Here is a 16,385-nt window from a genome sequence, read left to right on the forward strand (position 1 = left end):
AGGACAACATGACAGGATAGATGATGGTTGTACGTAGCGCCAAAAGTAGAGTTACATTGGGTTTTCATCAAGATTGAAATCATTCTATCAAGAACATAATGGCCCAAATTAAAGAATTCCTGCTCCTCTGTTTCACGCTCTCCATTGTACTTTTCTATTTCACTAATAAATAAAAAAGTCCATCTAAAACCACACTGTAGTGGCTAAGATAACATGTAGATTGTGCTCTGCGCTGTGAGGCCAGCCTGCTCTCTAAATATCGGCATTGGCCATTGAAAAACACATATGGGTCGACATCTATTGCTGTGATGTTGTTACCGGTCACCTTTACATATGTGAGACGAGCTCCAGCTGCCTCTTTAGCACAGTCGGCAGACATTTCCAAAAACTAAGTTAATCAACAGTTGCAACTGTGACAGTTCATCTGAATCAAAAATATCTCATTTTTGGGCCTCGTTGGCGCAGTAGGACAACATGACAGGATAGATGATGGTTGTACGTAGCGCCAAAAGTAGAGTTGAAACGGAATTTCATCTGAATCAAAAATATCTCATTTTTGGGCCTCGTTGGCGCAGTAGGACAACATGACAGGATAGATGATGGTTGTACGTAGCGCCAAAAGTAGAGTTGAAACGGAATTTCATCTGAATCAAAAATATCTCATTTTTGGGCCTCGTTGGCGCAGTAGGCAGCGCGTCAGTCTCATAATCTGAAGGTCGTGAGTTCGTGCCTCACACGGGGCAGGTTTTTAAGGTCAGAGGACAACATGACAGGATAGATGATGGTTGTACGTAGCGCCAAAAGTAGAGTTCCATTGGGTTTTCCTCAAGATTGAAATCATTCTATCAAGAACATAATGCCACCAGTTAATGAATTCCTGCTCTCCATTGTACTTTGCTATTTCACTAATAACTAAAAAAGTCCATCTAAAACCACTCTAGTGGCTAAGATAACATGTAGATTGTGCTCTGCGCTGTGAGGCCAGCCTGCTCTCTAAATATCGGCACTGGCCATTGAAAAACACATATGGGTCGACATTTATTGCTGTGTTGTTGTTACCGGTCACCTTTACATATGTGTACCAGTAGGACAACATGACAGGATAAATGATGGTTGTACGTAGCGCCAAAAGTAGAGTTCCATTGGATTTTCATCAAGATTGAAATCATTCTATCAAGAACATAATGCCACCAGTTAATTCAATTCAATTCAATTCAATTTTATTTATATAGCGCCAAATCACAACAACAGTTATCTCACAGCACTTTTCATAAAAGAGCAGGTCTAGACCATACTCTATGATGCTATTTACAGAAGCCCAACAGATCCCACCAAGAGCAAGCACTAGGCGACAGAGGCAAGGAAAAACTTCCTTTCAAGAGGTAGAAACCTCGAGCAGAACCATGGCTCAGGGTGGGCGGCCATCTGCCTCGACCGGTTGGGGTGAGAGAGAGAGAGAGAGAGAGAGAGAGAGAGAGAGCAGCCTACACAATATACACACAGAGGTACAGACAGTAAAGGTGATGTTGCTATAGACTAAATGAAAAATGGTACAGATATTTATAGTAGTGTTAATGGTAACAGTCGTAATGTTAATGATTATAATAACAATAATAACAATAGGACTAGTAACAATAGTCGTTGCAGCAAAGGGTGTTGAGCAGGAACACGGGGGCAGCAGGTGACCCGCAGCCACAGATCCAGACTCCACAGCTCCAGAGCCAGAAAACCTGCAGGAAGTGATAGGAGGAGAGAGGAGAGGGACGAGAAAGCACAAAAGCTCAACCTTAAACATCAGTCACATTCTGAAATCTACAGCATAACTTAATGTATTTTTCCCTTTTAATAATGAATAAATATTCCATCTAAAACAACATGTTACTTTCTAAATCATAACGATACATGAATTTTCTTTGTGTCAATGTCGACATTATCTATCAGCCCTGCTCTCTAAATATTGGTATCAACACTGGCCAAAGAAACACCCATAACAGCCGATCACTAATTTGGACCATACTGCTCTAAAGATTTGCGTACTGTACCAATGTACATCATGGTTTCCCCTGCTGGTTAAAGTCTTATATGTAGCTTTCAATGTATTCATACTTAAACAAAATAGCTTTTTTGGTATTGCTGACTTCATGCACGACACAGCATAGCACCAGCCATTCACTGGAGGCTTGAGTCAAAGTCAGCATAACCTTGGCTGTCATCTTCTAAAATGTTCCTGTCAAGAATATAACAGTGTAAACCTTTGTCACTCTTGGTGCATTGGCTGTGATTAATGGATTGGTCTTGATTGTTTTGCTATATTATTTAGTTATAATAGAATTGATTCAGTTTTAACTTTTAATTCATGGTGGTGGAAATGTCATAACTCACAGTTCTGACGCCTGAATTTCACTTGGGGTATTTTGTGTGGAATTTGTTAAGGAGCTCTAATTGGTGTTTTCAGCTGTTACGGGAATGTAGCGTAAGCTTTAGCAAAGTGCAATAATTTAATTTCTTTCAGATTGCAAATTCCCTAAAATCGGCTGTGTCATCTAAGCAGCACTTTTAATGAAAAATAGAGAGGCTCCTCCAGTCCCTTGGTATTTTAGGTGGACACAATGCTGAGTCACTGACACTGTTGTCATGATGGAGGAGAAATAAACGACTCACTAACAATATCCCGCTCACTTGTACCTTAACGTTATATTTTTTATAATTTTAAAATATGTGTCGTTTTATAATACCACATTTCAAAGTAAATGTTTTTTTATCTCCTGGTCTACTAGGCTAATATTTTATCAGTGTATTTATATCTTAAAAAAAATACTTTCTTTCAGCAGGGATCACCTCTTTCTTCTGACTAAACCATTATTTCACACTGCATTGACTGCTTTTGTCAGCTATATGGACTGTTGTGATGTGACGGTGTAGAGTGACTGTTATTGGTTGAGGCACCTCCCTGAGCATGAGGATGAGACGGGACAACATCAGGGAGGTGTCAGAGGCGGAAGGGAGGGAGGTGGGCTCCTTTCTTTCACAATTTCTCTGCTGACAGGGGCTGTGTGCGAGCGGGCAGGAGAGAGGGAAAGGGAGTGAACAAAACACTAAGCTGCCAACTCCAGTGGCAGCAGCAGCACAGCAGAGAGAGAGAGAGGAAGGGAGACAGAAAGGGAGGTAGAGTGGGATAGAAACAGCCTGCCGTTAGCAGAGAGACGCTTACATCCTCCAGCGTGGTGTTTCACTGCTGAGCTGACCTTGCAGAGCTCACAGTCGACTGTTTGCAGCCTCAAGCAGTGGCACAGAGAGACTGTGAGCATGGATCCTGGAAGGTCTATCCAGCATGAGATCAGCTCTCTCAAAGGTACTCCTCTTGCCTTTTTAATATTTTGCTTCCTTAGACAGTTGTCATCACTATCATATGCTTTCAGGACCGCCTTGTTTTCCCACAATCCCTCTCTGGTGAGGACTTCCTCATCGTATGGATGTAGGCTGAACAAAAAGTTTTGAAGATTTCAGGGCTGTTGAGTTAAATAGAGGAATTCTAATCCTCTGTTTGCCCTGCATATTTTTGTGGATAAAAGGAACGCAAAGCTTTTGTTCCCTTTGTATCCAGGCGTGACCAAAGGGGTTGGACTAGGGGTCAGGGGTAATGATTGCGCTGAGGTGGTGTGTTTTATGAGCATGTGTGTGAGATGCTGTGGGAGGCTGCTGCTGCATGCGGCACATTGAATGCGTCTGCGCCGGGAGATGCGGAGCAGAATCGGCTGCTGCAGAGCTGCTGCTGCTGCATCACCGCGGTAGCAGCAGTGATACAGCCAAGTGTTGCCCTGCCCCTCGGTCAGAGATGGGACTGGTGGCGCAAAATGCCTGGTTAGAAGTGTACGATTGAGGTTGTTCTCTCTTTTTGCCTGCTGCTTGTCAGTGTGTAGCATGGTTAGACGTTTCTTACCGTGTTTACACCTGCTCCTCCTGCCTCCCTCATTTAAGGTGTCTCACTACTTTACTTCATCGTCACAACATTAACAAGCTTTCAGATATCTGGTCAGTTTCGTAATCTTCCTTCACCTGTTCTTTGATCGGATTAAAAAATTATTATTTTCATTATCAATTGGTTTTATTTTCTAGATGAATCGATCAATTGTTTGTGAAATGTCCAAAAAAAAAGTATCAAAATTTAAAGCACTTGTCTGTTGATTGAAATCGATTGATCCACCAGTCGTTTTTGGTCCATATAATATCATAACTTTTCTAACATTCTTCAACCCTATTCTATACAGAGTGTGATGCAAACCAACTGTGGTAAAAATTTGTTTTACATATTGTTGCTGTGACAACACATGAAATGGATTTTTCCATTATGTATTTCATTTGTATACTCTTCTCTATACTTTCTCTTAGCAAAGCAGTTTTTAATTGGCATACACCCAAATGTGTATTAGAGTCTCCAAGGCATCTTAATTTATTCAAATGCTTCTCCTCTCCTCCCATTTGTCTCCCACACCCTGCAGGTACCAGTGTCTACATGGTTGGTTTTTCCAGACTTAGTTTATCAGGTATTCAGGCCATGGAGAGTGTGCTACTTTTACATTGATATATGAAACATGTTCTCCCTCAACTCTCAGCAGACTGACTGGCATTTATAGGGACAGATACCCTACAATTTAAGGAGACAGAACCCAACCATACTGGTGAAACTGGCTCAGCCCAAAGCAGAGCCATTTTAAAAGCTGCTCTGTCTGGAGCTGAGGTTTGTCTGGAGTCTTCTGGCCTGGCGAAATGTGGTAACACTTTGGAGCAGCTTTCCGGGCGGCAGAGGCATTTAAATGATCCTGGAGAGGGATCTGAAGGAGTCCTACCCACTCAGATTGGCTGGGAATATTTTCCCCAGGGCTCAGGAGACAAAAGGGCCCTTCGCTTCACTGAGCGCTCCCAATGGAGTTACTTAATATGTTGGACACTGCTGCTTACTCAGTGCAGCTCAGTTCATTTGTAAGCATGTCATCACCTAAAGACCATTGCTCCCATTGTCAGTTCTTGTCAACTATTTTGAAGCACTTGGGACAGAATCAGCTCTTTAACATGAGAGCCTTTTGATGATCTCCTGCATGTGTTGAGACAAGCAAGGCCACTGTTGATGTGTGGCCTTGGTTACTTATTACTGACAGCACAATTCACAACAGCATGAAATTCCACTCTCCTTTACTTCTGTCTACTAGCCAGCTCTGGGTCTTGACCCAGATTTTTGAGCTCATTTCAGGCTTATGCAGATATCTGAACAAGGATTGAGGAAGAAGCTTTTGAATTTTATTCCCAAAAGAGCTGCATTCAGTTGCATGTGCTGAATGATTAAATGATACCTCACTTGCATGAAAGATATTGAAGCCATTCTTCATTCTTTACTTTCTTACTTACTTAACTGTTTTACTTTCTATTATGTTTTTTGGGGGGTTATTTTGTCTGTTGCCTGATTTTGTTTTTGCCATCTTGGCCTGGCCTCCCTTGAAAATGGGTTTACCTGGTTAAATAAGTGTTAACATTTTCTACAACACAATAACAAGAACAATGTGAACACCTTCTGCTTTTTAACTATGAGCTTATCTGCCAGCCTGTCGGCACTCTTAACCTGTTTTAAATTTTGGCCTTTGTGGAGCTCTACTGTTAGTTTTTCCTGTAGCTCTGTGTGTTTCACCACTCCCTCTACTCCATGGTTCCTGTCTAGACCTTCCCAGCATGTTTTCACAAACAGTGCACGGTTGTGATTGATTCCTTTTATAATAATAATAATAATAATAATAATCTTTATTTGTAGAGCACTTTTCAAAAACAAGTTACAAAGTGCTTTAACAAGTGTAAAGACAATAACACCCAAAAGACAATAATACAAAAACAATACAAGATAAAAGCAAGAAACCATTGAAAAGACTAAAATACACGTTTAAGATAAATATAAAATAATAATTTGAAGGTTATGTGCTGGTGAAAGGAAGGTGGTGGGGCTTTTAAGCAGGACAGTTTCAAACCAGGGATATCCAGTTAAAAAGAAGTTCAGGGCATGGGTTAGTGCATTTGACCTCTGAGCGGTTTAGTGTTGCAGACGTACATGGCAAAGAGCTAAAGTAGCTTCCTGACATTCAGCAGGTTCACAAATTCTTAGAGTTGCTTCAGTATTGCCCACAAGTTTAGATAGTAACAGAATGATTATAACACTATTATATTTTTACATTAAAGAACTAACTATATTTTATTTAAATTTGATAAAAGAAGAGTTTGCATTGGGAAAACCTTTAATAAAGTCAAAGTGAGAAACTTTAAAGTCCATTTAAAATTGCCACAAATTTGTGTTGAGAAGGAAAATAAACATATAAATAGGACTATAAATTGTTATTACAGTACGGTGATCTGTAGTATTTATTTATTTATTGTCACAATAACCAGTAACCATCCAGCTACAGTAGGCCATCTGCGCAGGACACCTCTCAGCTTTCCACCAATCTGAACATCAATGTTGCACAGATAAAACAATCCTGTGTGACTAAAAAGTCAGACAAAGTAATCAGAATACATTACTGATTACAGTTTGAAGAGTGAACAAGTGATTGTAATAGAATTATTTTTAAATTAGCCAATCAATGATGCAAAAGATTTTTTTCTGTTGCTTTGTGATGCTTTGACTTAATTATGCTAGAAAATGTAGAACATGTTTAACCATGTGTAAAATGACATATATTTTGATAGTGTGCAGGGGCGCTGAATGGTGGCACCAGTCTTTATTGGACTCTTTCAGTTCATTACTCTCTGATGCTCAGGCTGGGTCAGCCATTGTTTTTACTGTATACAGAGTTAGAGCAGCTGACAGCCTGTTTGCCAATAAGCCGTGCATCTGATCCTGAATCATCAGCTGTCTTTTCCACACTTGCAGCCCAGGGCAGACCATTGTGTCTAACAAAGAGATGACAGGAAGCGCTTTCTAATGTTGGGGATAAGTGACATTGTTTTATCATCGTCAGTGATAGTATCAGTAAGACACTACACAAAGCTTTAATTACTTAATTTATTTATGGTCATGTTTTAGATTGTTTGATTTAATGAACTTGAGATATTACCACCCCAAAAGCAGAATGTTTTTTTAAACTCAGTGATGATTTTGAGGTGAAACTCCCTCTCTTATGATGATATGATATAAAAACATGGTTAACATCATGACAGGGTTATTATGTGGTTTCCGCATGAGCTTTAAGTACATAGTTTAGATAGTAATCTGTAATCTGTAGATGAATGATTTGCTTCCTTATTTCCCCACAATATCCTGTACATGTGCATCCGCAGTCACGCTCAGTTTGATATCTGCAGATAAGAGTCCAGCCCAGCATCAGATCAGCGTTTTCATTTTCCTCCACTGCTACACTTTCTTCTTGCCAAGAATTTCCCAGCATGAAATAATCCATGAGGACAATGCAGAGGATAAACAGGGGAGTGCTGGAGTTGAGTGGGGGAGGGGGTGGTCATACTGTAGTTTAAAATATTAGATACTCATGAATGCACTAAATGTGTGAAATCTAGATGTTTATCATCATATTTCTGTACTTGTAATTTTTGAACATATCGTGTCAAGTGGCTCATTCATTTGGCATTGCTGATGCATACATCCTGTCTGTGTTTCATGCTCATACTGTCACGTCTCAGTAGCTCTCACATGCTTCAGCCGCTATTTGAGCTGCAGGAATTGGTGGATGGCCGTGTTTCAGATTCCTCACCTGTTTCTGTCCAGCCAGGGCTGTGATTCGCTCCAGATGGGATAACTGGAGTCGCGTTGTGCAAAGTGCTTGAATGTTTTAGCGTCCTTCATCTTGTTTTGGTTTTACAGACCCTGAAAGTGTTTCAGTGAAAGGCCTAAAATAACCACAATTACTGTTTTCATCATAGCATGGTTGGGAAAGACAGAATTGTCACCCACATCTCAGATTGGTTCATGGATTGTGTAAAGACAATGTAGTAAATTCAGCAATTGATGAGCTTTAAAAAAAAGTACCACAAAACATGGACTGCATCAAGTTCCATTAAATCAAGGCAACCCATTGTCCTTATTGAGTTCTTTGTATAATGAAGAGTGTGTATTGTAAGTGGATAATTCAGACTGTGAGGACTGAACGTGTTTGGGTCTGTATTCCTAAGTAATAGTCAGTGTAATCCTGTTAGAGCTGTCAGTGAGCCTGTCAGTCATGCTGGTTGATAAGTCTGGCCACGATCCTAGCTGAGTGGCCCCCTAACATAGTTGATGTGATTACATAATCTCATTAACCTCAGGTTTCCTGTAATTCAAAGGGGCAACGTCTCCTGTAATTTGACACATGCTTTCTAATCATCTACTTCTTCCTCTAATCCTCCCCTCAGTGGGACATAAGTACAAGCTTTATGCTTTGTTTTGTCAGAGAAAGTGAAATCTGCTGGGGGACTGAAACCAGGCGTCTCCTAAACCACTTGTAAGACAGGTTTTTAAAGCAGCTCTACATTTGAGTTTTCCATGAAGTGGCCAGCAGATGGCACTGTTCGTGAAGCTACTGTGAGAGGCCTTAATGAGAGTGCATTCATAGAGTTAAGTGCTATAAAGACGCCTGCTATTTCCACAACCATTACCGTGATATTGGGCTTGATTTTCCTTTCTTTAATCCTGCCTAAAATCGTCCTCTGGTCTACACATTAATCTGCATCTTATGCCATTAAAAGCATTTTCTTTTTAATTCACTTTTAAATTTCTTTCTTTCCATTTTTACAGGCAGTTAAAGTTTTTGACATAGCTGATATTTCAATCTGGAACAAATTGCATTTTTGCTAAATGTGTTTGCTCTGTTCCCTTTTATGTTTTTTTCCTTCTAGGTAAGTGGCTGTTCCTGCCTTTAAAAGGGTTTGTGGGTTTGAGTTGTGGCTCCCAGATGACAGTGCGAGCCAGTGGAGGCTGTCAGGTGGCACAGAAAGGGTGAGCTCCTCCTGAATGTGCTTCTGATCAAACGTGTGCTTAAGTTTCTGTTAATGCAATGTTCTGCTCAGACAAGAGACCTTTTAAAAAATTCTGTCTTGGTCACAATGTCCCCATATCATTGATCCAAATTCATTTTCCACTTGTTACACCAGTTTTGTAAATGGCCTTCAAATGAATACAGTTTTTTATTCGACATGAGAATGATAACTGAGCAGCCTGTGCTGTTGTTGGTGGCAGGAAAGGCCCCAGGATGTTATTATGTCTGACATACACTTTTCTCTGATGCCAAGACAGATCAATCAACTGGATCTGCTTTGCAGGTCAATGCTGCATCACTGTGTCTGTCTTTCCTTCCTTACTTCTGAATCTCAAGGGAAGATTTTTTAGATTTTTTTCCAATCTATCAATCGGCTAATTGTTTCAGCATTAATTGATATCTGTTGAGTTGTTGATCGACTTTGATTCCTCCGTATATTTTGATGAGTAATGTTTTCTGTGTTACAAAGCCTACCTGACGTACCTTGAGTTTCCTACACATGATAAATAAAATATATTTTGCTTACAGTATGGAACTATCCAGAGTGGGTTATGTTCAAGCATCAGGCCAAAATCATACTCTAGAATATATTTTTTACCTCCAACTAACATCTAAGTTTACCAGTAATTGTAAGTTATAAAGCTGTCGTCCATGTGCCATATCCAGAACTTGTTTGGCATGACACGAAGTTCTAAAAGCTGCAGGGGCTGTTTGTGTGCCAGCCCTCACCGCAGGCAAAACAGCCAACGACAGCCAGCAAGGCGCCCCTACATATGAAAAAATCTACTCTTTCCTCATGAGACCTCTTCTTTGCCACTATCCTCCCAACATGGGTACTGCCAATAGGGCTGGGCAATAAAACAATCATGATAATTATCGCAATATAATTTTCCTCAATATCAATATAATAAATGTTCAATATATTGTCAATAATTAATTTATTTGAATCACGAACAAATTAGCACTTCATTTTTCTATTAAAAGATTTATTTTGTTGAGGAAAAGGGACTGAAAAAAGATTTACTAATCATATTGTTAAAAATGTTTTTTTTTTTATCATAATAGTTTTGAATGGTCTCCCGCAGATTTGTTAAGTGATCCACTGTTTGGCATCAAGTGTTTGTCCCATCCTGACCATAAAGAAAAGTTGAACCACATAATTAACCGTCTGGTTTCTTCAATTTTCAGTCAGGAGCAAAAATCAGCCTTTAAACTTGAAAGAAGTAAGGTTTTGACATTTATCGTGATAATTATTGATGGCCATATCACCCAGCCCTAACTGTCATGCATTTTTCTCATGGTGGTGCAGAGTATGGGAGTGATCTGGAAAAGGACAGAAAAGAGGGGAATGTAGACGGGGGCACAATCAGGAGCTGGACAGAGGGGAGGAGTACTCAGTGAAAAGGTTTATTTTAAAATAGCTCCTTTCACACTGTCACACTGTCTGGTTTATGAGGAGGGCAAAGCTGATGTATAGGACTCCACTAATGGCACCCCACACATATCATGCTGACAAAGTGTCCCCAGAGTCTTTCCTGGACCAAAGGGGGTTGTAACTATGGGAGTGTCATCCAGGACTCTGCCAAAGTGCTTTTAAGTATTGTTCTTGCTTATTTGACAGTCAAAACACCATTGTTGCTGCATGGTGGATATATTACCCGTTACTTTAAATTCCCTCGGATGATATCCTCTCAATGACTGTAGACAAAGTTTCTTCTTCATGTGGTAATCAGTCAGCGTCTAAGGAAACTGTGTTCATAGTCTGAGAATTAAGAGTATTTTAATGAGCCATGGAGCTGGCTGATTGACGCCTCGAAGTCTCCATGGATAATAAGTTATATCTATGTGTTTCAACTGCACATAGTACACTATGGTTCATTAGAAATGTTTCAATTAGGTTTTCCAGTGACGATATGCATGGCCTGTTTTTAAATATTTTTACCTTTTGGAGCAAAGAGTTCAATTTCAATCAGCCCCTATCTCCAGCACCACCCCTGCAGTATTATTGACAACATACTGAACATACATCAATAAATAACTCAAATGTCTGCCTTCAAAAGAGCTTCTGAGCTATGGGGAGGCAATAGCATGATTCAGAAGTGGTGCAAATATCTATGTTGTGGAGAAACTATGAATGTTTGAAACATACAAAACAGTGGAGATGCTCAAAATGCAATAGACATTTCCGGTGGTGTATTTCTTAAATAACTGGTGTCCCCGTGGTCTGGTTTATATTAACGGTTTAGGTTTTAAAGACAGAAGAGGAAAGTGTGTGTGCATGGTAACACAAACAAGCACCCTCTCCAAAATAATGTCAAAACCAGTCTGCACTCACTTTATCCTGTATCAGCGCTGCCAGTCTGCTCGTTCTTTTATGTTTTTAGTATCTGAAACTTTTGGAAGGCGGTTAGGGTTATGGTGATGAGCCACTGAGAGACTCTCACTTCCAGGAAGAGTTTGTCTGTTTTGAGTGTTGCCAGTAGCAATGCTATCGCCTCTGACCACTGTTTTGGCCTTGTACTGTATTTACTCATATTTCTATGGTGTGTCAAGTCTCTATGGTTACAGGCATTCCTGGCTGACCACACCCTACCATGGGTTTTAGATGACTCATTGCAGTGACCATACACTCACACACACACACACTCACACACACACACACACACACACACTCACACACACTCACAGGAACTCTCATATTTCCTCCTCTTCTGTTGCTATGGAGTGGTTCCTCTTACTCACACGATGCTCTTATGATCTGCTTTGGCAAACTGGCAAACTCTGGCAAAGGGCAGTCATCCATTAGCCGCTTTCCAAGTCGGCCATTATAGCACAGTGATATTTCAGACAAACTAAGTTCTGCCACCTTTGCACTGTGTAGCATTTAGACTTTAAATGCTTCACATTACTCTGTTAACACTGCAGCTGCTTGCCTCACAGGGTTTTCTCAGAAACCCATGGTGCACAGTCCTGTGAGCATCCATTAGCTGCTATACTAACAGCCAATTGCCCCCTAGACAGCTCATGTTATAAAGCTTTTATACTGATCACCATTTATAGCCTGAGTGGTTTGAGCAATACCAGCTGAAACGTTTGTCCAACTGGTTTGTGCTGCTTCATTGTCATTTCCAAAATCCTGTTGAAGATCGAGTTTATGATTCATTTTCTTTTAAAGTGTACTTTTCTGTGCTTTTAATTAAAAGCACAGTTACAGATTAAGTGATATATCACAAGTATTACATGCCTAGTCAGACATTTCATAAAAGTTGGCAAATACTCATAATAATAATCAGTCATTTAGCTGATGCTTTTATCCAAAGCGACTTACAGTTGCCAGAGGTTGCACGCCTCTGGAGAAAATAGGGGTTAAGTATCTTGCTCAGGGACACATTGGTGGATGTCATGGTGGGAATCCAACCCAGATCCCCCACACTACCGCGCCATCACCACCCACACTCATCACAGGGCTGGGCAATTAAACAATAATGATGATTATCGCTATATAATTTTCTTCAATAACAGTATACCCCAATAAGACAACAACATTTTACTCATGCTTATTAGTTGAAAAAAGATTTTATCATAATTGTTTTGAATGTTATCCCTCAGATTTGTGAAGTGATTCACTGTTTGGCAAGTGTTAGTTCTCATCATAAAGAAAAGTTTAAAACCACAATTAACCATCTAGTTTCTTCAACTTTCACTTGGGAGCAAAAATCAGCCTTTAAACTTGACAGAAATTATGATTTTGACGTTTATTGTGATCGTCAATTGTCAATGACGAAATATATGACTGGAAAAATTGTCTTTTATTTGATTAAGTCACAAAATGCATACCCCTTTGCTGTTTATTGTTTCCATGGACTACCCAAAATGCTCCCACACAAACAAATTAAAAGTGGCGGGGGCATCTTCTTAGCTAATTTCATCCTATTTTGTGAGACAACTTTTCACCTCGACGAGACATATTGTCAAGTTTTAATATCGCAAGATTTCTTGGCACGGAATCTCGTCCTAGTCAGCAACATAACATCAGATTAAGATTCAGCATCTTGCTCAAAGGCAGTGTGTGATCATGATGGTGCCTTAGTGGGGTCACCGGCTTACCTTGCCTCGGCTGCCTGCTCATTTACAGACACGACTGGTTTGTGACCGTCCCCAAAAAAAGGCTAATGCTCATCAGACGTTACATGTTGTTGTAGCATTTAGCAATACATGACATTTGTGTGAAATTACTTCATAAGTGTTAAAGAGAGTTCTATCTTTATATATTCTGTTAAGTTTATTTCATGCTCATCCATTCTCTCTGTATGATCTTTCTTTTTCTTCCTCTTTTTCACTACATAGCAAGACATATCTGTGTAATGGAAGGATAAATAGAGAGAGCGAGACCCTGAATGCCCGAACGGATATAGTCCTGAATAATAATGGTGACCTTCTATGGTTTCTGACAAATCATTATCAGCCTTACTGCTCAAAGTTGTTTTTGAGTCTTGAAACCTCACGATGATTTTCAGTGGATAATCAGTCTGTCTTGGTAAAAAAAAATCTGGACAGATGTATGAACAAACTCCAGAACAGAGAGAACAGGTGGCACACAGAAGAAGAAGAAGTGACACCATTTGTTACATATCCAAGGGAATTGGCTTTTATTTCAGTGTACCAAGCAGAATGTTTTTGAGTGTTTCTGTACTCGTGTTTATTGAGCAGCATACTGGGTACATGTTCAAATGTGATGGTTGTAGAATACTCACCAGATCTTTTTGTGTATTGTCTGAGCAATACTCCTTCCAGCATTTTTCCCACAGCTCCATTTTCCAAATGTCAGAATGTAGGATTGCATTTAACGACTTGGAAGACAACCATTTACCTTAAATTACTCGCTATAAAATCTGTACTGGAATGCGTAGAGCACTTCATCTGCCAGAAGAGTTGAATGGGTTTATTTTAAAGTCACCTTGAGTTGTCTATTCTCTCGTCCCTCTTCCACTTCCATTTCCACCATGGTAATGAGCTTTCGTCCGCTTAAAGAGAGACACAATAAACCAACTTCTTTATTTATATCCAGGCCAAATGTTGAGCATGCTGGGTTTGCTTCATGGTTACACATAATTACATGGGGTAGCCCCAGAGAATAACCAGTATGTTTTGGTGATTTTTCCAACCAGCCTTCCATATATTAAGTTTCCATATATTAATTCTGGTTGCATTTATTTATACATTTGCCATTGTGTTATAGCCAATGCTGTTGTGTACTGTGTGTTATAAGGCTTGAGTTGACAGCTGAAAGAGGTTTGACGCAGGTACAGACTGTCTCCATCTGCTATTTGGTGGTAGTAACCAAACATAAGTCTGTTGTTGCCGCTGTTTCGTTTGATTTGGAGCCACAGGACAGGTAATGGAGAGCACATGGAGATAAAGTGTCTGCATCCAATGAACCAACTCAACACAGGCCTTAAGGTTTTAGATTAATCGAAATACCAGTGAATTTTTGGACTGTGAGCGATTTGTTTTCTTCTACCGTAAGGGATTTTATCTGCCGTGCTATATATCAAGACTTTACCCATGCTAGCAAAGCAGCAGTTCAGCCATGTTTATGATTTGTGATTCATTCTTCTAGATATCTTAACTTACCGCTTCAGTATATCATTTCTAATATTACTATGGCAGGCAATCAAAATACCGGGAAACTGGCAGCACATCATTTGCCTGGTATGATCTGCAGTGGAGCCTTGTCTGGCGCAAAAATGACTTGCAGTGATTGTAACCATGCCCCAGAAGGGTGGGGTTATCTCCTTCTGCAGAGGTCACAGTGTCACTGAAAGGACTTTCAAATACATCGTATTGTATTTGTACAAAGGTTCATGTGGTCTACACACTGTGAGAATAGAAAAGAAGAATAATAAACTGTAAGAATTTCTGGCTAATACTGTTTAACCCAGACCTGCTGGAGACCTTACTAAGCTTACTGCCTTTCCTGCATGCTGTTACTCCCACAGATTTGTTATGAAACATTGCTCCCAGTAGAACAGGAATCTCTTTCCCATAAATATTGTTGACAAACATGGTGATAAATAAACAGGCCGAAGGTGATTTTCATTAAGGGGATTATAAAATTGTTGCAGGGGATGAACTATTAGAACGACAACATCTCGAAGCAGTACAGTGTTGCCAGATGTTCTCCCGTATTTGCAGAAGTGGAAGATTCTCACTTATCTCATCACTTTTTCCTGTACTAGGTACTATGCACAGTCTGGGGCTCTTAATGTGATCTGCAGAGGGCACTGTAGCATGTGCTTTATTCTGATATTTATTATAGGATGACATTATAAAAATACAGCTGTCAAAGGTTCTGACAGTTCTCTACCACCTTATTTAAAGGCAAATGGGGAAATAAATCACCATTCCCTGCAAACATTTTCCAAACCTTCTACTATTTTTAGCCCAACTGGCAACCATAGTTATCCTGGACTCCATATTGCTTTCCAGTATGGCTTAGTCTCAGAGGATGTTGAGTAACATAGAATTAAACACAGGCACAATTGTCTTCTCTTAAGGGAAAGAAATGACTTGATGGCTTTTCCAGTTAGGTTTGCAGACTTGGCCGGTTGGAGATGCGGGCTATGACTGTTGGGGGAAAATCAAGGAGACCAGAGAATACGGACTCTCAAAGTACTGTGAGTGGTTGACCTTTAGGTTTAGTTTTTCCAAAAGAAATAACAGAAGTCACTGACACAACTTCCAACCTTTAGAAAGGAATAGTCACTTTGGCTGTATGTTATGTTGGGCACCTTCAGCAGTTTAACATACAAAGAGTGCTGTTCAGATTCTACCCTTGCTTTTAAATGCCATCGATGTCGTGCTTTTAAAAGTTGTAGAGTTGTTACAGATGTCTCTGTTGTGTTTTGTGTAGATGCCGATATCCCCTCAGGCCTGTGGATAGCGGGTTGTGTGTCATCTATCCGATTATTTTCCTTTTTATCTGTTTGCTCCCTTCCTCTTCTGGATTCACCCGACCTGGTTTTTAAAAACAGAGCATCAGTTTTACTCAAACCTTCTCAGTAGATTAGAATCTGTGAGTCAAATCCATCTGTTATAAATCTTTACACCAAACAAAGGATGTAATGTTACTGAGTGCTCTCCAATATTTAGCAATACTGAAAAGCAAATACTTCAAGTTATATTTGCATAATAACATGCTTATTGAGTGTGGTTTAATCTTATAGTTCAATGGAAAATATTTCTGACTAGGCTAAATTCCGAAGCAAAGACCTGTATATAAAGACTTTATTTCTAAAAGTGTTATATAATATTTAGGAAAAAATATTGTTCAATCTGATTGGATGCAGAATCCAGTTTAGAAAAAACTACTAGAAAGTA

The 16,385-nt window shown here is 39.8% G+C and overlaps 1 protein-coding gene and 1 non-coding gene across 2 annotated transcripts in view; both read left to right on the top strand.

The window, feature by feature from the left end:
- Positions 1-16,385, top strand: part of pleca (plectin a) — a 117,537-nt gene that overhangs the window by 36,113 nt on the left and 65,039 nt on the right. The window lies entirely within an intron of this gene.
- trnam-cau lies at positions 671-743 on the top strand. The gene has a single exon. It is a non-coding gene; the product is annotated as a tRNA-Met (tRNA).

Source organism: Micropterus dolomieu, linkage group LG09 (assembly GCF_021292245.1).
Source record: "Micropterus dolomieu isolate WLL.071019.BEF.003 ecotype Adirondacks linkage group LG09, ASM2129224v1, whole genome shotgun sequence".
In the NCBI taxonomy this organism is placed as follows: domain Eukaryota; kingdom Metazoa; phylum Chordata; class Actinopteri; order Centrarchiformes; family Centrarchidae; genus Micropterus; species Micropterus dolomieu.